Source organism: Palaemon carinicauda, chromosome 7 (assembly GCF_036898095.1).
Source record: "Palaemon carinicauda isolate YSFRI2023 chromosome 7, ASM3689809v2, whole genome shotgun sequence".
In the NCBI taxonomy this organism is placed as follows: domain Eukaryota; kingdom Metazoa; phylum Arthropoda; class Malacostraca; order Decapoda; family Palaemonidae; genus Palaemon; species Palaemon carinicauda.
In genome coordinates this window covers 3,808,592-3,831,119 of record NC_090731.1, presented here as the reverse complement: position 1 = coordinate 3,831,119, position 22,528 = coordinate 3,808,592, and the positions used below count along the sequence as shown (strand labels likewise).

General features: G+C 43.8%; 1 long non-coding RNA gene across 1 annotated transcript in view; it reads right to left on the bottom strand.

Moving 5' to 3' along the window:
* Positions 1-1,673: 1,673 nt before the first annotated feature.
* LOC137643453 (uncharacterized) overlaps positions 1,674-22,528 on the bottom strand; it is a 41,063-nt gene continuing 20,208 nt past the window's right edge. Inside the window, exons 2-3 of the long non-coding RNA XR_011044941.1 lie at positions 19,391-20,080; positions 1,674-2,703 (exon numbers count right to left, since the gene is read on the bottom strand). This is a non-coding gene — a long non-coding RNA (uncharacterized lncRNA). The remainder of the gene's footprint in view (positions 2,704-19,390; positions 20,081-22,528) is intronic.

Sequence of the window (22,528 nt, the reverse complement as noted above, 5' to 3'; positions counted from 1 at the left end):
TTATTGGCAATTTGTGAGCTCAGATGAAAAACCAGAGAAAAAAAATCACTAACCAGAATGTGAAAAAAAAACTCTGGAAAACTGTACTCACAAATTGCCAATGACATACAATTCTTGAAATGCCTTTTATGCTATCACAAGATAGAAAATTCTGTTATATACATATATAAAAACTTACTTAATAAGACTGAAATAAGAAGAAAGTCTGGTAGGTGGAAACCAATCACTGTCTAGTGCAAAACACTCTCCTCTGCGATACTTCATGGTTTATATGATAAAACCTTCATTGAAAACCGTAAACTATCACTGAGTTAGGAGTGTGTGGGTCTTTTCTTAGTATAATTATTGAATTACTAATTAATAGACTGCAAAGTTGTGGTTGATGGACACCTTAGTGAGTATAGGAATGTAATATCTGGTGTTCCTCAGGGTAGTATGCTTGTTGCATATGCAGATGATGTAACTCTCTTTGCATCAATTCCATCTCCTGAATGTAGATCTGGGGTTACCGAATCCCTTAATAGAGATCTAGCTAAAGTTAGTGCACGGTGCAAATTATGGGACATAAAGTTGAACCGCAACTCAATATATAAAAACTATATAAGGAACTTGTCATACCAACAGAGCAGAATAACACGACTAATACAGAAATATTAGTGCCTACTGTAACAAAAGCAATAGTTCACATCTGGTGATTAACAACAACTTAAAAAGTAGAAGCAAAATACAAAAGGCAATAGGAAAAAAAGCTTGGCAAAGCCTAGTAGTGGGCTACAGGATACCACAAAAAGATGCTTAACCATCACTTAAGGATAGGAATATGATCAAGAATAAAAAAAGTGTCGCTACCTAGAAATCCCAAACAGACAAATATAATACTCAACTTGGAAGCAGGGATCTCTAAAACATCAGACATCTTCCAAAAATAACACAAAGCACACAAGCAAAACAAAACACGTCTGACCAACGCAAGTGCTGAAGAGGAATGAGGATGGGGGGTGGGAAGATGTAGGGGTAGAGCTGGGGGTATGTTGATGAAGGAGAGGTCTAATTGGTGAGGGATCTATGGTCATGGTTCATTCACGCCCCAGTTTTCTATACCGACACTCAATGAGTGAGCGAGCTAGCTTTATTCCTGGCATTCCATGCATCTCTTTTTCTCTGGTATTTTCAGGAATAATTATGCCTTAGAAATGGTGCTAGAGGAGCATTTCACGGAGTGACACAGGTCGGGCCCAGAAATGATCTTTTAACCTAGATCTGTGATGATGATACTCCTCAAAGGAGACAATATTATTTGATACAAAAACCTACACTAGAAACAGAGCTTTTCAATTGACTGTTAAGCTGACCACTTCTACAGTATATGTACTAAACCCTACTAGAATTATTAACAGGCAGAACACATTTAGAGGATCCTAGTGAATTAGCACTAATATTTCTTTTCATACTAGATAAACATGAACGAGAGGAGACCATAAAGATAATTTTAGAATGTTATTTGAGACCAAAATCAGTGACCTATTTCCCTTAAAAACTCTTAATTGAGTGGAACCCAAACAACAATCATTTTAAAAGTTTAAATTAAGCATTAATAAGAAAATAAATAATATGCACTGACTTTGTCAATGTTTTTTTCATATATAATGGATTCCATCTGAGACTAAGTTACTTTTAAAAATCTAATTGGGAATTTCCTCAAGTAGGATATTTCAGAAAAAGTCTAAATGTATTCTGCCTATTAACAATGTTATAAAAAAATTCATAAGCCCTAAAAACAATATAGAACATAAATTAACATGAGAAACAGAATCCCAGTCTACTTAATATAAAGTGTATAAGATCTGTCAGGATTCAGAGACGATGTTGAATCTTGTTCTCTACATGAAAAATTGCTGAAAAGGCCGGGTCCAGGATACAGTATAGAGTGAAAATGTGAGGTTATTTCATCAGGAGGCTGTAGCCTACTTCTCCATCCAAAGTACCAATGTAATGTTCGTTTGAAATCCAGCCCCGTAACTGCTGTTGATAAACGAGTATATTTCCCGCAGTAGACAAATTTATGATCTAATCACATGCAGCTCTTTCCCCAGAAAACTAGTGAAGAGATCATGGCTCTTTATGAGAATCATCAGCAACTTTTAAGGCACATTTGGGGCCTGCCACTGCCAAGATGATCACCCGTCTCTCTCAGATTCTCCTGGTAACAAAGTGTCTCCTCAGTGAACTGGCTCTCAGGGGAACTATTTTACATACTTACTTATTATTTTCTTCATTACTATAATGAAAAGCAGCAAAGAGCTTAGCATAGATCCTTGATAGATACAGGTATTGATCTCATTCTTCTAATAGCGTCCATTCCCATGATTTTTAATTGAGTTTCTTAATCCTTGCCCTTTCACATCCTTCCATTTTATCGCACGTTACTTCACTAGTCTGAATGATTCTTCTTTTCTCCTGCTCAGGCGTCGATTCTCTTCTCTTATTTATCCACTTTGATTCGATGCTACGCCTCTCCTCTACATAGTATTTCTTCCCTGATGCTTCTTTATGCAATTTTTTAGCAATTCTCATAAGATATTTTGAGGGAATAGTTGCTCAGAATTTTCTCTCTTTGTTTATGAATTAACAAGATTCCCTTTTCCTACTCAGTTTTATATTTTTCTGTTTGAAAACATCACCAATTTATTTTTCTGTAGAAACCTGAAATAAGCGAAAAAATACTTAAGTCACACATAACTCTAAACTCTCATAATTGAAGCAAATTTCCTTGCTTACCAAATATTGGCCAGAGGGAAATTATTTCTAAAGTAGATCAGTACAGTATTCTGTAAATTTTGATTAATGGAAATATGAAATTTTGCCTATTTTGATTATTCATTGCAGTTGAAAACCTACTCCATTATCCAACCTTCAACTGTTGTTGACTAATCCTTTAAGCTAATCAGATTTCAAACAAACAATTTGTTCTGTTCTGATAAACAAATCAAAATAAAATACGAAATAAAGTACAGTACGTAAGATAAGATCAATTTTAACCTTGACAATAATAGCTGCAAAAGCTCAATTATAAAACAAAAAGCTTGAAATATGTTAAATCTTAAAAGTAATTTGTATATTTTACTAGCAGTACAAAACTCGGTTCTTTTGAAATAGCAAATATCTTCAGCAGAGCTGGAACGAAACTTGAAATTGCCAACGACGTAGTTAACAACAGGTGGAGAATGTAGGTGAATAGTCCTGCCCTATCTCTCGTCAAAGACACCTCACTTTTGACCTTCAGCTCAGGACTTGGTGGGGTGGTTGAGGTGGAAAAAATGGAATTTTAATGATAAAATTAACATAAACAATACTTACATGGAAAACTTAGCTAACCCTGAAGCCCTAAAACCAGTCCAAATTTTAACCAAATTGGCAACCCTTCTACCTCCTATTCTGTCACTCTGTTAACGTCAGATGAATGGTTGCCCTTGCGTTTTTGAGGAAAGCTGTCACAAGACAAGACAGAAGGGAGGAAAGGTGTAGGTCTAAAGACCTTCCCAATCCTGCAGGAGTGTTGGTCCCAACACTCTGGGGATCCTGGAAAGGAGAGAATCTCTAATATCGAAAATTCAGAGTAGTACACAGATCGACTGTTACTGGTTCCTCTTCCTAAGGTTGTTGAAGGCCTCCTGGCATAGAGTCCATTATGAATCCTGAATCTAATTCTTTCTCGACAGGGTGTCTACCAAAATGTTGTGAAGACCCAGAATGAACTAGGGAATCGAAGACGTCCCTATCCTCTCCGCCAAATGCGAATTGAGAGACTCTAGCCGAGTCCCACTCCCTGCTTCCTTAGGTAACAGATGGTTGTCATATTGTCCACAAAGACAATACTGAGAAGACCTACACCAGTGGCCCTCAGTTCCCTCCAATATATGGAACAACCAGTTTCCAATCATTGACCCAAAATGACTTCCGATCCTTGATCTGCACCCCATCCATGATTCGAAACGTCAGACCAAAACATGAGGTCCAGTGGAATCGAGCGAAGATCCATCCTTGTTTTGAGATGATATCTCAGCGACCACTGGAGGTCCTCCCAACATTGAGGGGAGAAAGGTACCAGATTCTCCTTGGAAAACTGTTCTAAGACTGACGAAGGACGAACTGAAGGGACCTTATTCTGAGACGATCACCCCGGGATTCAACTGGATCAGAGGAGCCAGACTCCTGAGAAGACACCTCCACAGGAAGGTGGGAGGCCTCTGATGATGAAAATTCTTCCAAAAGACTCAAAAGGTTGTCAATTCAAGTCTTGGACGGAGAAGCCCTCCAAAACCGTGAGTCCAGAAAAATCCCAAGGTAGGCGATGGTCTGGGACAGGATCAAGGATGAGTTCTTGTTCACATGGATCCTTAACTCCTGCCAAAGGTCCTAGACTCTATACCTTACTCAAAGGCAATCCTTGAGGGAGGACGACTGGAGTAGCTAATGGTCCAGGTACCAAAGCATACAAATCCCTCACTGGTGAAGAATGGCCAATACCCAAGAAAACCTGTGGAGAGACCAAAAGACAAAGTTGTGATGAAGCGAAGGGAAGGCTTGCTTTCTGGATGAATGGGAACTTGAAGGTAGGTATCATCCAAGTTGATGGAGACCATCCAGTCCCACATTCTGAACAACGCTAGAACTGACAGAACTGTCACTCTCCTGAAACTGGATTTTGCCACAAAGGTGTTTAAAACCGAGAGGTCTATGATGGAGTGCCAAGCACCCAAGGCTTTTAGAACCAGAAACATTCATGAGATCGTAAGTAGAAAATCTTTCTCTACCAGAGCCAGCAACTCCAGTCCCCTGATGGAACTGGGGGCATAACTGTTAAAGCTGAGTGGACAAACCGAAAGGGGAGGATTAAAAGCAAAAGGGACCTGATATCTAACTCTCAGATATTTCAAACCTCTTTCATGCCAAGCTGACCTACTGCAAGAGAGAGGCTCTGACAGGATCCTCGGGGAAAGGTTACGACTCCTATTTCCGAAAAACCTTGCCTTCGTAAGCATCAGAAGAAAATCTCCTAGTCTCTCTCTTCCCCTTATCCCTGTCCATACGTCAAGCAACCCTACCCTGTTGTTGGGAAACATAACATACTAGGAAGCCAAATTGCTAGAGGATCGAGAAGAGCCAACAGCAACAGCACTAAAATGTGAGGAAAAGGGTTGAAGCTCTGGAGCTAGAAGTCTTTTTTCACAAACCCCACCCCACGAGTGAAGGAAAGGGAACCCCGAGGTGAAGGGCCTGGACAAAGACCTCTGGGCTTCCAAAGCAAAATCTCCCTAACATACCACAAACACCCAGACAGGACATTCCAATCGAAAAAGAATTCCTCTAAATGGGAAAAGGCAAAATAACGAGACCTTCGATGTTCTGAATGTGAGGAAGGGAGAAGAATGACCTACCTCTTGTTGCCTCAAAGAGACCAAGAAGGCCTGCAAACTAGTAGCAATAGAGTTCTGAGCGAGAGCTCAGTGGCCTGTTAGGAGGGCAGGAGCTCCCTACGGGCCAGCAGTACCTATCACTATCCTGTTAAAGATTTAACAGCCTCATCAAAATGTTATTTTCATTAGTAAAATAAATTTTTGAATATACTTACCCGATAATCATGTAGCTGTCAACTCTGTTGCCGACAGAAATCTACGGTAGGGATACGCCAGCGATCGCTATACAGGTGGGGGTGAACACCACAGCGCCATCTGTGGTCAGGTACTCTAGTACTTCTTGTCAACACCACCTCAATTTTTTCCTCGGTCCACTGGTTCTCTATGGGGAGGAAGGGTGGGTCAATTAAATCATGATTATCGGGTAAGTATATTCAAAAATTTATTTTACTAATGAAAATAACATTTTTCAATATTAATCTTACCCGATAATCATGTAGCTGATTCACACCCAGGGTGGTGGGTGGAGACCAGCATACATGTTAACACAGAAGCTAAGTATCCCGTATTTTATTTTATTAGTTATTCAAAAATAACATAAAATAAATAAGTACCTGGTAAGGAAGACGACTTGAACCATTACTCTGCCTTTATTAAGTACGTCTTTCTTACTGAGCGTAGCGGTCCTCTTAGGATGCTGAACGACTCTTAGGTGCTGAAGTATAAAGGGCTGCAACCCATACTAAAGGACCTCATCACAACCTTTAACCTCGGCGCTTCTCAAGAAAGAATTGACCACCCGCCAAATCAACAAGGATGTGGAAGGCTTCTTAGCCAACCGTACAACCCATAAAAAGTATTCAAGAGAAAGGTTAAAAAGGTTATGGGATTATGGGAATGTAGTGGCTGAGCCCCCGCCTACTACTGCATTCGTTGCTACGAATGGTCCCAGGGTGTAGCAGTTCTCGTAAAGAGACTGGACATCTTTGAGATAGAATGATGCAAACACTGACTTGCTTCTCCAATAGGTTGCATCCATAACACTCTGCAGAGAACGGTTCTGTTTGAGGGCCACTGAAGTAGCCACAGCTCTCACTTCATGTGTCCTTACCTTCAGCAAAGCAAGGTCTTCTTCCTTCAGATGAGAATGTGCTTCTCTAATTAGGAGCCTGATGTAGTAAGAAACTGAGTTCTTAGACCTTGGAAGAGAAGGCTTCTTGATAGCCCACCATAAGGCTTCTGATTGTCCTCGTAAAGGTTATGACCTTTTTAGATAGTACCTAAGAGCTCTAACTGGGCAAAGTACTCTCTTCAGTTCGTCCCCCACCAAGTTGGACAGGCTTGGGATCTCGAACGACTTAGGCCAAGGACGTGAAGGAAGCTCGTTTTAGCAAAAAACCGAGCTGCAAGGAACATGTAGCCGTTTCAGATGTGAAAACTATGTTCCTGCTGAAGGCGTGGATCTCACTTACTCTTTTAGCTGTTGTCAAGCACACGAGGAAAAGAGTTTTTAATGTGAGGTCCTTAAAAGAGGCTGATTGGAGAGGTTCAAATCTTGATGACATAAGGAACCTTAGGACCACGTCTAGATTCCAGCCTGGAGTGGACAACCGACGTTCCTTTGAGGTCTTAAAAGACCTAAGGAGGTCCTGTAGATCTTTGTTGGTGGAAAGATCCAAGCCTCTGTGGCGGAAGACCGCTGCCAACATACTTCTGTAACCCTTAATCGTAGGAGCTGAAAGGGATCTTACGTTCCTTAGATGTAACAGGAAGTCAGCAATCTGGGTTACAGTGGTACTGGATGAGGAAACTGCATTGGCTTTGTACCAGCTTCGGAAGACTTCCCCTTTAGACTGATAGACTCTGAGAGTGGATGTCGTCCTTGCTCTGGCAATCGCTCTGGCTGCCTCCTTCGAAAAGCCCCTAGCTCTTGAGAGTCTTTCGAAAGTCTGAAGGCAGTCAGACGAAGAGCGTGGAGGTTTGGATGTACCTTCTTTACGTGAGGTAGACGTAGAAGGTCCACTCCTAGAGGAAGAGTCCTGGGAATGTCGACCAGCCATTGCAGTACCTCTATGAACCATTCTCTCGCGGGCCAGAGCGGAGCCAACCAACGTCAGCCGTGTCCCTTTGCGAGAGGCGAACTTCTGAAGTACCCTGTTGACAATCTTGAACGGCGGGAATGCATACAGGTCGAGATGGGACCAATCCAGCAGAAAAGCATCCACGTGAACTGCTGCTGGGTCTGGAATCGGAGAACAATACAACGGGAGCCTCTAGGTTATCGAGGTAGCGAACAGATCTATGGTTGGCTGACCCCACAGGGCCCAAAGTCTGCTGCAAACATTCTTGTGAAGGGTCCACTCTGTGGGGATGACCTGACCCTTCCGGCTAAGGCGATCTGCCATGACATTCATATCGCCCTGAATGAACCTCGTTACCAGCGTGAGCTTTCGATCTTTTAACCAGATGAGGAGGTCCCTTGCGATCTAGAACAACTTCCACGAATGAGTCCCTCCCTGCTTGGAGATGTAAGCCAAGGCTGTGGTGTTGTCAGAGTCCACCTCCACCACCTTGTTAAGCTGGAGGGACTTGAAGTTTATCAAGGTCAGATGAACCGCCAACAGCTCCTTGCAATAGATGTGAAGTGTCCTTAGCTCCTGATTCCATGTTCCCGAGCATTCCTGTCCGTCCAAAGTCGCACCCCAGCCCGTGTCTGATGCGTCAGAGAAGAGACGGCGGTCGGGTTTCTGAACAGCCAAAGGTAGACTTCCTTGAGAAGAAAGCTGTTCTTTCACCACGTGAGAGTAGACCTCCTCTCTTCGGAAACAGGAACTGAGATCGTCTCTAGCGTCATGTCCTTTATCCAGTGAGCCGCTAGATGATACTGAAGGGGGGGAGGTGGGGTCTCCCTAACTCGATGAACAGTGCCAGCGATGAAAGTGTCCCTGTTAGACTCATCCACTACCTGACTGAGCATCGGTTCCTTCTCAGCATGCTCTGGATGCAATCTAGGGCTTAGTATATCTTTGGGGTCGACGGAAAAGCCCGAAAAGCTTGACTCTGAAGATCCATACCCAGGTAGACAATGGTCTGGGATGGGACGAGCTGGGACTCCTCAAAATTGACCAGGAGGCCCAGTTCCTTGGTCAGATCCATAGTCCATCTGAGAATCTCCAGACAGCGACGACTTGTGGGAGCTCTTAAAAGCTAGTCGTCTGACGGAGCCGGACACAAGATCATGGTACTGCTGCACAGTCTGTGAACTGTCAACCATGGGGAAGCGAGGAAGTACAGTGACAACCCGAAGCTGTCTAGACTGTCTGGGTCGTACAGACAACTCCTTATCGGGTTGCTGAGGTTGCCGCACTGCGTCACAACAAGACACTTCTGCTGGTTGTTGAACGTCTTCCCAGTGACACACTGACTCCGTAAACAAAAAATCCTCTAACAAGGACTAAGCTTGGACTGCATGTCTTGCAACACAGCTCAAGGTCTATGGGAGCAGGTGTGGTAACAGACGGGGTTAGCGACTGAAGTGGAACCATTACCCTCCCTGGAAGCATGCTATGCTTAAATAAAAGTCCATAGGAGGCTAAGCAGCTAAAGGCTCCTGTCCAAATGACAGAGTCCTCAAGGGAAAATCAGAAGGAGGGAGAATAGCACTTTCTCATCTACAGGAACCATATCCGAGAAAAGCTAAGTTCTCTCAGTGAGGGTTTCACTGGTGCAAAAGCAGCAGACTAGAAGGCAACGTTATGAAACTGCTTGACAGTCTAGTGAGTTGGCAACAACCAAAGATGTGTGACTGAGAAGCATGCGGTAAGGTATGCGGAGCATGCTGTATGTAGAGCATGCTGTAAGGTAAGCAGAGCATGTTGCACGGCGTGCGGCTTATGCTGCATGGGATGAGGCTCATGCTGCATGGGATGAGGCTCATGCTGCATGGTATGAGACTCATGCTGTATGGGATGAGGCTCATGCTGCATGGTATGAGACTCATGCTGTATGGGATGAGGCTCAAGCTGCAAGGGATGAGGCTTATGCCGCATGCGTTGAGGAGGATGCCGCATAGTATGAGGCTCCTGCCTCATGGGTTGAGGCGGTTGCCGCATAGCATGAGGCTTTTGCCTCATGGTTTGAGGAGGATGCCGCATAGCATGAGGCTCCTCATAAGCATGAGGCTGCCTGATGGGTAGAGGAGGATTTTTTAAAGAAATCTGAACCTGACACTAATCTAGCTGTCCGAGGATTTACCTGGTGAGACATCAGTCTCTTTACCAGCGAGTTTTACCAGATTTCCCCGGGCCACCACGTGACACAATAGGTAGTAATTCATTCAAATTACCCCTAATGAGTCAATATGGATAAATATCAACACAACATCGTGTTCAAATAGAAATAAATTTCTACCTCATACTTGGGATCGAACGCTAGCCCCTTCTAATGAAAGGCCAGGTCGAAACCAACCATGCCACGAGAGCCCATTCAAGAGTTGAGGTTCTTGCCTCAAGAGTGGAGGTGGCTGCCGCAAGAGTTGAGGTTGCTGCCTCAAGGATGGTGGAGGTTGCCGCAACGCAAGAGGTTGCTGCATAGCGCTGGTATCTGGCGACTCCCAATGCGGCAGCTCACGCGTGGAGGTAGGTTGAGGAACCTCAACATCATACGTCTGGCAGGGTGGACTGCGCAGAGGTGGAGTTGAGGTTGCTGCCTCGAGGATGGTGGAGGTTGTCGCACCGCAAGAGGTAGCTGCCTCGAGGATGGAGGAGGTAGTCGCAACGCAAGAGGCTCCTACCTCAAGGGTAGAGGAGGTTGCTGCAAAGCATAAGGCTCCTGCCTCAAGTGTTGAGGAGGTTGCCGCGTGGCAAGAGGCTCCTGCCTCAAGGAAAGGGGAGGTTGCTGCACAGAGCTGGTATCTGGCAACTCCCAACGCGGCAGCTCACGCATGGAGGTAGCTTGAGGAACCTCAACATCATACGTCTGGCAGGCTGGACTGCGTAGAGGTGGAGGAGCGCTCGCAGGAGGAGGTGTGTTAACCTTCTCTGCCTGAAACTCCTGCATCAACACCGCAAGCTGAGACTGCATTGTCAGCAGCATAGACCACTAGAGTTTAAGAAAGACAACAACAAACGGAGCTACTGTCCGTTGAAACTGAGGGTCTAAAACAGCTGGTGCGGCAACAGACGGAGTTACTGTCTGTTGCGATACCACCTTGCCTCTCTGGGAGGTGTGCAGTTGTCGTACTGCAGCAAGTCCGAACTGACCCAGTGCTAATGGCACCACCTAGGAGTTGGACTTGCGCGGAAGGGACCGACTTGCACTTAAAAGCTGCAAGATTTGGTCCATGGTTTCTGCGAGAAACCTCTTCCGCAGACGAGGAATAAATGGGCTCTCTCGTCTTTGTGTGGGTGGGGTGATCACGTCGGCTACGTGAGTTGGTTACACCCGAAACCACAGAGGGAAACGTCTGTTCGTCGATCAAGGCCTGCTGAACCCATAAGTCCTTCGACATTACTTCTCCCCTGGGCTTGGGAGCTTGTAAGAAGTCCCAGACTAGGCGAACAACTGGCACGAACAGACGAACCCTCGAACGCAACACTGTAACACTATGCGCTTATCACTTTATCACTTTTGATTTTCTGTTTGCACTTATTTCACTGAACTCAAAACTTTAAGTGGTTTGTACCTGAAACACGCAATTCTATCCTTCATTAAAAGTTAGTAATTGCGAAAACAGTATTACAATGTAACAGAAAAACATAATGAAAGATAAATAATTCAGTGGCTGGAAAAGAGATTAAACACTAGATCAAATAAACTACGTTTAAAATCTCTCACCGCATAAAGTCTGAGAACAAGAATAAAACTCTAGAAACATTTACCTTCTTCCCCTAAAGAGACTAGGGAGAAGAGCAAAAACGATAACAACGTTACCCGCTTGAACGAAACGTTTACCCTCCTCTCTATCCCTCCGTCTCTATCTCTCTCTCTCTCTCTCTTGACTAGGCACCTGAGAGAAGAGCCCAATTATATATATCGTTAAAACATATTATTGTTAAAGGAAAAAAACTGAAAGGTTTCCCAAATAAAAAGTTCCTTTATTAGAATAGAACCATTTAAGCTAAGAAAGAATGAACAAAACGCTAGAATCGGTTTACTCTTACTGCAACGTGACACCGTGATAGACTCTCTCTCTATCGTAACGATAGAGCGCAAGTTGAACGTTCTGAACGTCAACAACTGCAGAGACAAAACAAAACGTTAGTTCAACTTTGAAAACAGTACAAGACTATCAAAGAAATTCTTTCAAAAACATTAAAATGGCATAATATGTTAACAGGTAAAAACAAAATGACGGGCTCAAAGTTAATTAACTTCGGTTCCAAGAAAAGACCGCCTACTATTAGGAAAGGTCGAATATAAACAAATATGTTATTTTTATTAATAAAATAAATTTTTGAATATACTTACCCGATAATCATGTAGCTGTCAACTCCGTTGCCCGACAGAATTCTATGGAGGGATACGCCAGCTATCACAATACTAGAAGGGGGTGTATTTACCAGCGCCACCTGTGGCCAGGTACTCAAGTACTTCTTGTTGACACCTCCTCAATTATTCCTCGGTCCACTGGTTCTCTATGGGGAGGAAGGGAGGGTCGATTAAATCATGATTATCGGGTAAGTATATTCAAAAATTTATTTTATTAATAAAAATAACATTTTTCAATATTAAACTTACCCGATAATCATGTAGCTGATTCACACCCAGGGGGGTGGGTGAAAAACCAGTGTACAAGACTAAAGGATAGCTAAGTATCCCGTATTTCATATAATCAGTTATCCACAATAACAATGAAATAATAAGTACCTGGTAAGGAAGTCGACTTGAACCGTTACTCTGCCTTTAATAAGATCGTCTTCCTTACTGAGCGCAGCGTTCCTCTTGGGAGGCTGAATCAACTCAAAGGTGCTAAAGTATACAGGGCTGCAACCCATACTAAAGGACCTCATCACAACCTTTAACCTTGGCGCTTCTCAAGAAAGAATTGACCACCCGCCAAATCAACAAGGATGTGGAAGGCTTCTTGGCCGACCGTACAACCCATAAAAAGTATTCAAGAGAAAGGTTAAAAAGTTATGGGATTATGGGAATGTAGTGGCTGAGCCCTCGCCTACTACTGCATTCGTTGCTACGAATGGACCCAGGGTGTAGCAGTACTCGTAAAGAGACTGGACATCTTTGAGATAGAATGATGCGAACACTGACTTGCTTCTCCAATAGGTTGCATCCATAACACTCTGCAGAGAACGGTTCTGTTTGAAGGCCACTGAAGTAGCCACAGTTCTCACTTCATGTGTCCTTACCTTCAGCAAAGCAAGGTCTTTCTTCCTTCAGATGAGAATTTGCTTCTCTAATCAGAAGCCTGATGTAGTAAGAAACTGAGTTCTTAGACATTGGTAGAGAAGGCTTCTTGATAGCACACCATAAGGCTTCTGATTGTCCTCGTAATGGTTTTGACCTTCTTAGATAGTACTTAAGAGCTCTAACTGGGCAAAGTACTCTCTCCAGTTCGTTCCCCACCATGTTGGACAGGCTTGGGATCTCGAACGACTTAGGCCAAGGACGGGAAGGAAGCTCGTTTTTAGCCAAAAAACCGAGCTGCAAGGAACATGTAGCCGTTTCAGATGTGAAACCTATGTTCCTGCTGAAGGCGTGGATCTCACTTACTCTTTTACCTGTTGCTAAGCACACGAGGAAAAGAGTTTTTAATGTGAGGTCCTTAAAAGAGGCTGATTGGAGCGGTTCAAATCCTGATGACATTAGGAACCTTAGGACCACGTCTAGATTCCAGCCTGGAGTGGACAACCGACGTTCCTTTGAGGTCTCAAAAGACCTAAGGAGGTCCTGTAGATCTTTGTTGGAGGAAAGATCCAAGCCTCTGTGGCGGAAAACCGCTGCCAACATACTTCTGTAACCCTTGATCGTAGGAGCTGATAGGGATCTTACGTTCCTTAGATGTAACAGGAAGTCAGCAATCTGGGTTACAGTGGTACTGGTTGAGGAAACTGCATTGGCCTTGCACCAGCTTCGGAAGACTTCCCATTAAGACTGATAGACTCTGAGAGTGGATGTCGTCCTTGCTCTGGCAATCGCTCTGGCTGCCTCCTTCGAAAAGCCTCTAGCTCTTGAGAGTCTTTCGATAGTCTGAAGGCAGTCAGACGAAGAGCGTGGAGGTTTGGGTGTACCTTCTTTACGTGAGGTTGACGCAGAAGGTCCACTCTAGGAGGAAGAGTCCTGGGAACGTCGACCAGCCATTGCAGTACCTCGGTGAACCATTCTCTCGCGGGCCAGAGGGGAGCAACCAACGTCAGCCGTGTCCCTTTGTGAGAGGCGAACTTCTGAAGTACCCTGTTGACAATCTTGAACGGCGGGAATGCATACAGGTTGAGATGGGACCAATCCAGCAGAAAGGCATCCACGCGAACTGCTGCTGGGTCTGGAATCGGAGAACAATACAAGAGGAGCCTCTTGGTCATCGAGGTAGCGAATAGATCTATGGTTGGCTGACCCCACAGGGCCCAAAGTCTGCTGCAAACATTCTTGTGAAGGGTCCACTCTGTGGGGAAGACCTGACCCTTCCGGCTGAGGCGATCTGCCATGACATTCATATCGCCCTGAATGAGCCTCGTTACCAGCGTGAGCTTTCGATCTTTTGACCAAATGAGGAGGTCCCTTGCGATCTCGAACAACTTCCTCGAATGAGTCCCTCCCTGCTTGGAGATGTAAGCCAAGGCTGTGGTGTAGTCGGAGTTCACCTCCACCACCTTGTTAAGCTGGAGGGACTTGAAGTTTATCAAGGCCAGATGAACTGCCAACAACTCCTTGCAATAGATGTGAAGTGTCCTTTGCTCCTGATTCCATGTTCCCGAGCATTCCTGTCCGTCCAGTGTCGCACCCCAGCCCGTGTCCGATGCGTCCGAGAAGAGACGGTGGTCGGGGGTCTGAACAGCCAATGGTAGACCTTCCTTGAGAAGAATGCTGTTCTTCCACCACGTTAGAGTAGACCTCATCTCTTCGGAAACAGGAACTGAGCCCGTCTCTAGCGTCATGTCCTTTATCCAGTGAGCAGCTAGATGATACTGAAGGGGGCGGAGGTGGAGTCTCCCTAACTCGATGAACAGGGCCAGCGATGAAAGTGTCCCTGTTAGACTCATCCACTGCCTGACTAAGCATCGGTTCCTTCTCAGCATGCTCTGGATGCATTCTAGGGCTTGGAAGATCCTTGGGGCCGACGGACAAGTCCGAAAAGCTCGACTCTGAAGATCCATACCCAAGGAGACAATGGTCTGGGATGGAACGAGCTGAGACTCCTCAAAATTGACCAGGAGGCCCAGTTCCTTGGTCAGATCCATAGTCCATTTGAAAATCTCCAGACAGCGACGACTTGTGGGAGCTCTTAAAAGCCAGTCGTCTGACGGAGCCGGACACAAGATCATGATACTGCTGCACAGTCTGTAAACTGTCAATCATGGGCAAGCGAGGAAGTACAGTGACAACCCGAATCTGTCTAGACTGTCTGGGTCGTACAGACAACTCCTTAACGGGTTGCTGAGGTTGCCGCACTGCGTCACAACAAGTCCCTTCTGTTGGTTGTTGAACGTCTTCCCCGTGACACATTGACTCCGTAAACAAAAAAATCCTCTAACAAGGACTAAGCTTGGACTGCATGTCATGCAACACAGCTCAAGGTCTATGGGAGCAGGTGTGGTAACAGACGGGATTAGCGGCTGAAGTGGAACCATTACCTTCCCTGTAAGCATGTTATGCTTAAATAAAAGTCCATAAGAGGTTATGCAGCTAAAGGCTCCCTCCAAATGACAGAGTCCTCAAGGGAATATCAGAAGGAGGGAGAAAAGAACTTTCTCATCTACAGGGACCTTATCCTAGAAAAGCTAAGTTCTCTGAGTGAGGGTTCACTGGTGCAAAAGCAGCAGACTAGAAGGCAACGTTATGAAACTGCTTGACAGTCTAGTGAGTTGGCAACAACCCAAGATGTGTTGAGAAGCATGCGGTAAGGTATGCAGAGCATGATGTATGCAGAGTATGCTGTATGCAGAGCATGCTGTATGTAGAGCATGTTGTATGCAGAGCATGCTGAATGCAGAGCATGCTGTATGCAGAGCATGTTGTATGCAGAGCATGCTGAATGCAGAGCATGCTGAATGCTGAGCATGTAGTAAGCAGAGCCTGCTGTAAGCAGAGCCTGCTGTAAGGAAAGCAGAGCGTGTGCATGGCGTTTAACATTTCTCAGAAATTCCATGACCAGTGCTAGAGTGCTTTATGCATGCTTGCATGGGGTTTAAACCATGGTATGAAAATGGAGGTAAGGTATGCTGAACAGCAGAGTCAGAACGAGCTGGAACAACAATAGTTGTGGTTTCCTCTTCAAGACTCCGATGAGGGAACACCTGAGGCTCAGTCTGCAAAGGCTGAATAAAAGACAAGCAGAAGGAAGGCGCATGGGTGGAGGAGGCTGACTCCTAGCATGAGTGGTTGAACCCAAGGGTTGCGCTTGCTGAGCGGTTGGCGGAAGCGGAGTAGCAAGTTCCAGTTCCTGTGGTGTGAGCGGAGCGCGATGAGGAAGAGGCTGCGCAGAACAAGGTAAATGTCTCGCAAGCTGAGGCTCCTGAGGCGCAAGGCTAAGGTGTTGTGGTGCTTGCCTTGTGGAGGGTTGAGCTCGCTGCAGCAAGAGCTGAGGAGACTGACTCATGGACGGGAGAGGTTGTTGTACCTCAACCGAGTGTTGCATCACTGGTGGAGCAGCAAGTGGAGGCGGAGGAAGAGAGGTATAATCCTCCTGATCCCAATGTAAAGGTTGCCTTAAGGAAGGCGGAGGCTGAACACCACAGGGAACAGCAAACTCAGCACGTGGCTCAACATCGTACGCCTGGCAGGTGGAACTGCTGGCAGGTGGTACTGCGATCAGGCGGAGCGAGTGTAGGTGGAGGGAGTGTAGGCGGAGGCGGAGGAGCAACACTCTCAGCCCGACACTCACGCATCAAGTCCGAAAGCTGTGCTTGCATGGACTGTAGTAGAGTCCACAACATCGTACGCCTGGCAGATGGTACTGTGATCAGGCGGAGCGAGTGTAGGAGGAGGGAGTGTAGGCGGAGGCGGAGGAGCAACACTCTCAGCCCGACACTCACGCATCAAGTCCGAAAGCTGTGCTTGCATGGACTGTAGTAGAGTTCACAACATCGTACGCCTGGCAGGTGTTACTGTGATCAGGCGGAGCGATCATAGGCGGGGGGGAGTGTAGGCGGAGGCGGAGGCGCAACACTCTCAGCCCGACACTCACGCATCAAGACCGAAAGTTGTGACTGTATGGACTGCAGTAGAGTTAACTTGGGGTCGGCAGACACTAAGTTCTGCTGAGGTAAAGCCTTAACAGCAGAGATCTGTTGTGGCAGAACCTTACTCCTCTTAGGCGGAGTGTAATCAACTGAAGACTGAGGAGAGTCAGAGCTAACCCAATGACTGTATTCGGGTTGTGAACTTTAACTTCGTACGTCTGGCATAGGTCTGGACTTAACGTTTAAGAGGTCTTGAGACCTGAGACCAGCGTTACTCTGCCTTTATTTTCTCCCCTAATCTCTTCTGCAGACGAGCAAAATAAGGGCTCAATCGTCTGCGGGTGGGAGTGACGGTCTCGGTAAGACACGCCCACAACCACCGAGAATACTTCTGTGCGCCGATCAAGGCCTGCTGAACCCTTATGCCCTTCGACATTGCTTCTCCCCTGGGCTTGGGAGCTTGCAAGAGGTCCCGGACTGGGAGGACGACTGGCGCGCACAAAAGTACCCTCACGCACTAATCACTTATCACTTTGATTTCTGTTTGCACTTATTTCACTGAACTCGAAACTTTAAGTGGTTTGTACCTGAAATACGCAATTCTATCCTTTCTCAAAGTTAGTAATTGCGAAAACAGAATTACAATGTAACAGAAAAATCTAATGAAAGATAATTCAGTGGTTGGAAAGAGACTAAACACTAGATCACTCTAGAAACGTTTAGTTTCTTCCCCTAAAGAGACTAGGGAGAAGAGCAAAAACGATAACGACGTTACTCGTACGCCTGGCAGGCATGAATGAAACGTTTACCCTCTTTCTCCCTCCGTCTCTATCTCTCTCTCTCTCTCTCTCTCTTGACTTAGAACCTGAGAGAAGAGCCCAATCATATATATCGTTAAAACATATTATTGTTAAAGGAAAAAACTGAAAAGTTCCTTTATTAGGATCAAAACCATTAAGTTAAGAAAGAATGAACAAAACGCTAGACACGGTTACTCTTACTGCAACGTGAAACCGTGAACATTCTTTCTCTATCGTAACGATAGAGTGCAAGTTGAACGTTCTGAACGTCAACAACTGCAGAGACAAAACAAAACGTTAGTTCAACTTTGAAAACAGTACGAGACTGTCAAAGAAAATCTTTCAAACTCTGTGGCGGAAATAGCATAATATGTTAACAGGTAAAACCGAAATGACGGGCTCAAAGTTTATTAACTTCGGTAAAAGACCGCCTACTATTAGGAAGGTCGAATATAAACAAATATAAAAATTAATTTTAATGAGTTTATAATAAAAGGAAGTTAATCGAAGAGGCCTATAAGAGGCGGAGAGATATAAAATAAATCTATAACTTTTGTTAAGCAAAATTAAGAAAGAGAGTCTATACTCTCTTAGACACCAACACTTCCGTCTAAGGGAAGGGTCGGCCATTGAAAGGTGAACGAGAGTTCATACTCTCTCGTCACCATAATTAATCAAATTAATTCCAAAAGCTAACTAAGCTAATATAGAAGTTTCCAGTAAAGCGACAACCGAAATCAAAGAGAAATACTTCACCAAAGTCGTGAAAATACTCCAAGAACATAAGCGTATCCCAGAACGTCTTGCCGGAAGCACGACAGAGGAATAATTGAGGAGGTGTCAACAAGAAGTACTTGAGTACCTGGCCACAGGTGGCGCTGGTAAATACACCCCCTTCTAGTATTGTGATAGCTGGCGTATCCCTCCATAGAATTCTGTCGGGCAACGGAGTTGACAGCTACATGATTATCGGGTAAGTTTAATATTGAAAAATAAAAATTAATTTTAATAAGTTTATAATAAAAGGAAGTTAATCAAAGAGGCCTATAAAAGGCGGAGAGATATAAAATAATCTATAACTTTGTTAAGCAAAATTAAGAGAGTCTATACTCTCTTCGACACCAACACTTCCGTCTAAGGGAAGGGTCGGCCATTTAAAAGTGAAAGAGAGTTCATACTCTCTTCGTACCAAAATTAAATCAAAAATTAAATCAAATTAATTCCAAAAACTTGCTAAGCTAATGATATAGCTTCCTGAATAGCGAAGGCTAAACTCTAGAGCAAATACATCACCAAATCGTGAGCAATAACTCCAGAATCAACAGCGTATCCATGTAGGTCTAGCCGGAGGCACGACAGAGGAAAAATTGAGGTGGTGTTGACAAGAAGTACTAGAGTACCTGACCACAGATGGCGCTGTGGTGTTCACCCCCACCTGTATAGCGATCGCTGGCGTATCCCTACCGTAGATTTCTGTCGGCAACAGAGTTGACCGCTACATGATTATCGGGTAAGATTAATATTGAAAACTGTATTATTAAAGGACTTGGGCTTGTATTTCGTGTAGGAACACTCAAGATTCTACATATTGTAGTCACCCTGTTTAATGGAAATACTGTGTGAATTAACATGCCCATATTAAAAAGTTTTTTAAACCCAGAATACAAACCTAAGTTGCTTTAAATCTTACCCTTCAAGGAACTTGATCCAACAGAATTTACTTCAATGAATCTGAACATAGGAGTTGACTGTCTACATTAGTTTCATAAAGTATTATTTTCTCAAGTTTAGTTTTTATTAGTATTCAAACCTTTCTTACCTTTACTTGAGAGATGTAAGGTGTATCATATTGCTATCATGTGATGGTTCTTCAGAATTTGATCAAAGCTGGGATCACCCAATACCAAGGGCATTGGGTAAATCAGGATTCACAGGCAATGTTGAATCTTGTCCTCTACATGAAGAATTACCAAGAAGGTCCAGTCCAGGCTGAAGCATAGTGAGGATGGGAGGTTACTTGGTCAGGAGGCTGTAGCCCACTTCTCCATTCAAAGTAAAGGTGTACTGTTGTTTCAAATCTACCCAATATTTACTGTTAACTAATAAACATTTCTTCTTCACTTTTTGCCTCCTTAGCTGTTATATTTTCTGTTGCTCCTTCTGTTATGCCTAACTCTTCTGGTTAATATTAAATTGCAGCATACAGTAAACATGTTTAATGAAGTACTGCCTTCATCGTTAATATGCTTCTTAACTGAGTTTCTTCTGCTGTGGTGAACTCTTCCTCTCTTATTCTTCCATACTGATTCAATGTTATGTCCTTCATCTATGCAGCATTCCTTCTCTGGTGCCTCTTGATGCCTTTCCTCAGCAAGTCCCAGAGGATATTTTGAAGGGATTGTTGCTCAGTTTTTCTATCTTTGTTCAGGAATTAACAAGATTCCTTTTTGCTACTCAGCTTTACATTTCTCTGCTAGAAAACACCACCAACCGATTTTTAGGTGGACACCTGAAATAAGAGACAAAAAACTCAAGTCACGTACAACTTCAAAAATAATTTACATTTTGACCCAAGTTTGATAATTGAAACAAATTTGCCTGCTTACCAAATATTGCTCAGAGGGAAATACTTGTTTCTTAAAGTAGACCAGTGCAGTATTCTGTACATTTTGGTTAATGGAAATATGAATTTTTGCCTTTATGAAAAGCTATTCATTTCAGTTGAAAACCTATTTCTTTTTAACCAACTTGAATCATCGTTAACCAATACTATAGGGTACTATAATTTCAAATTGAATATTTGTACTGTACTCGTAAACAAATAAAATAAAATATGAAATAAAGTACATTATGTAAGCTAAGATCATTCACAATCTTGACAATAATAGCTGGAAAAATTTAGTCATGAAAATAAAAGTTTAAAGTATGTCAAATTAAGTACTGGTATTTTGTATTTTTCCTTGCTATACGAACTTGAGTTCTTTAAAATCCCAAATCTTTAAATTAATTTCTATTTTTCATAAGTATGAGAGCTTGAGTCCTTTACTATAGGAGAATTGATAACAGCGATGTTTGAACACGGCATTTAAAATGATATTTTCCTAATGAAATAAATTTTTGAATATACTTACCCGCTGGTTATATAATGGCTAAAGTCCCTGGACGAGGCGCCTAGGCAGGAAATTCAAAATCTCGCGCGGCTTAGCGCAGATATGCCAGGTATACCCTAGCGCCCTCGCGGTACTACAGGTAGAACTATACCCAGCCAATACAGATTTTCCATGCCCCATGGCCTCTAGAGGGGAGGAGGGTGGGTTTTAAACTTATATAACCAGAGGATAAGTATATTCAAAAATTTATTTTATTATGAAAATATCATTTTTAAATATAAAACTTACCCGCTGGTTATATAATGGCTGATTGACACCCACTGGTGGCAGGTCAGAGACAGCTGCATAATTGGAAATTCACTTAAGCGTCACATAAACAACTTAAGCGGTTCTCACCTGATAAGGAAGCTGACAGCAATGTTCTGCCTCATTTTGTCTGCTATCCTTAGGAGATCCAGCGGTCCACCCAGGGGCTGATGATCTCTAGGAGCTGTCAAACTGTTCAATAACCTATAACATGACAGGACCTCAACTAATACCCTTGTTCCGGGCGCTCTCTAGGAACAAAATGACCACCTGACTAGATCAAAGATTGCGGAAGATTGCCGACCAATCTTCACGTACAATCATAAAAAATGTATATAACAGTTCCAAGAGAAGAACAGGGGTACTAGGAAATTAGGGAAATGTAGTGGTGGATGTTTCACCTACTACTGCACTCGTTGTTACGAGTGATCCCAAAACGTAGACGTCCTTATAAAGAGACTGGATACGGTATAAGTAATACAAGGCAAATACAGGATTACCCCTTCACAAGGCTGTATACGCGATGCTTTGCAGAGAACAGTTTAGTTTAAAAGTTAAAGAAGTTCCTACAGCTCTAACTTCATGAGTCTTTCACTCTTTCGACATCTTATGATCTGTCACACAACCGTGTGAAAGAACCATTGTAATTAAAGTCTATACGAGATGATAGAGTGTTTTAGACATAGATAGCGCAGGCTTCTTGACCGTGCACCAAAGAGTCATGAATAGACTCTTAACTTCTTTGGTCCTGTCCCGATAAAACTTCATCATCTTAACTGGGCAAAAAACTCTTCTCAGCCCTTCACAAACCAAATTTGAGAGGATAGTGATCCCGAAAGATTTAGACCATGGATAAGAAGGACGTTTGTTAATGACCAAGAATCCAGGTAGCAAGGAGCCTATGGCTTAACCAATGTGAAGTCCGTGTTCTTGCTAAAAGAGTGAACTTCACTGACTCTCAACTATGGTAGACTTACTCAGAAAGTCTCCAAAGTTAGGCCTTAAAAAAGAAACCAAGTGGAAAGGCTCGGATCTGTCACTACCGCGAAATTCCAGAAACGAACCCTAAATTTCAGGCTGGCGCATCTTGCTGACACTTCCAAGTCACCTCAAATGATCCGAGAAGATCTATAAGGTCTCTATTTGATAAATCCAATCTTCTGCGTCTGAAGACAGCTGCCCGCATACTCCTGTACCCTTTGATGGTCGAGGAGGAAAAAATGTGTTTTCTTATAAGGTCTAAGAAGAAATAGGCCACTTGTGTTAGAGTTACCAAATGAACAGCCGGCTTCAGCTCTACACCACTCCATAAAACACCCTAATTGGGTTGGAAAACCTTGAGGCAAATGTCTTTTGTACAAGCGATAGCCTCAGCTGTCTCCTTCGAAAAACCCTCTACTGTGGATCTTAGGGGTTTTCCTAAATACTGGAGGCAGCTAGACCTAACGCTTGATGGTTTAAAATAAAGCGTCCGTGATCCTGACAGGGAAAAGGACTAATAACATGCTTCCAGCATGCACCCAGCATGGTCCCAGCATGAG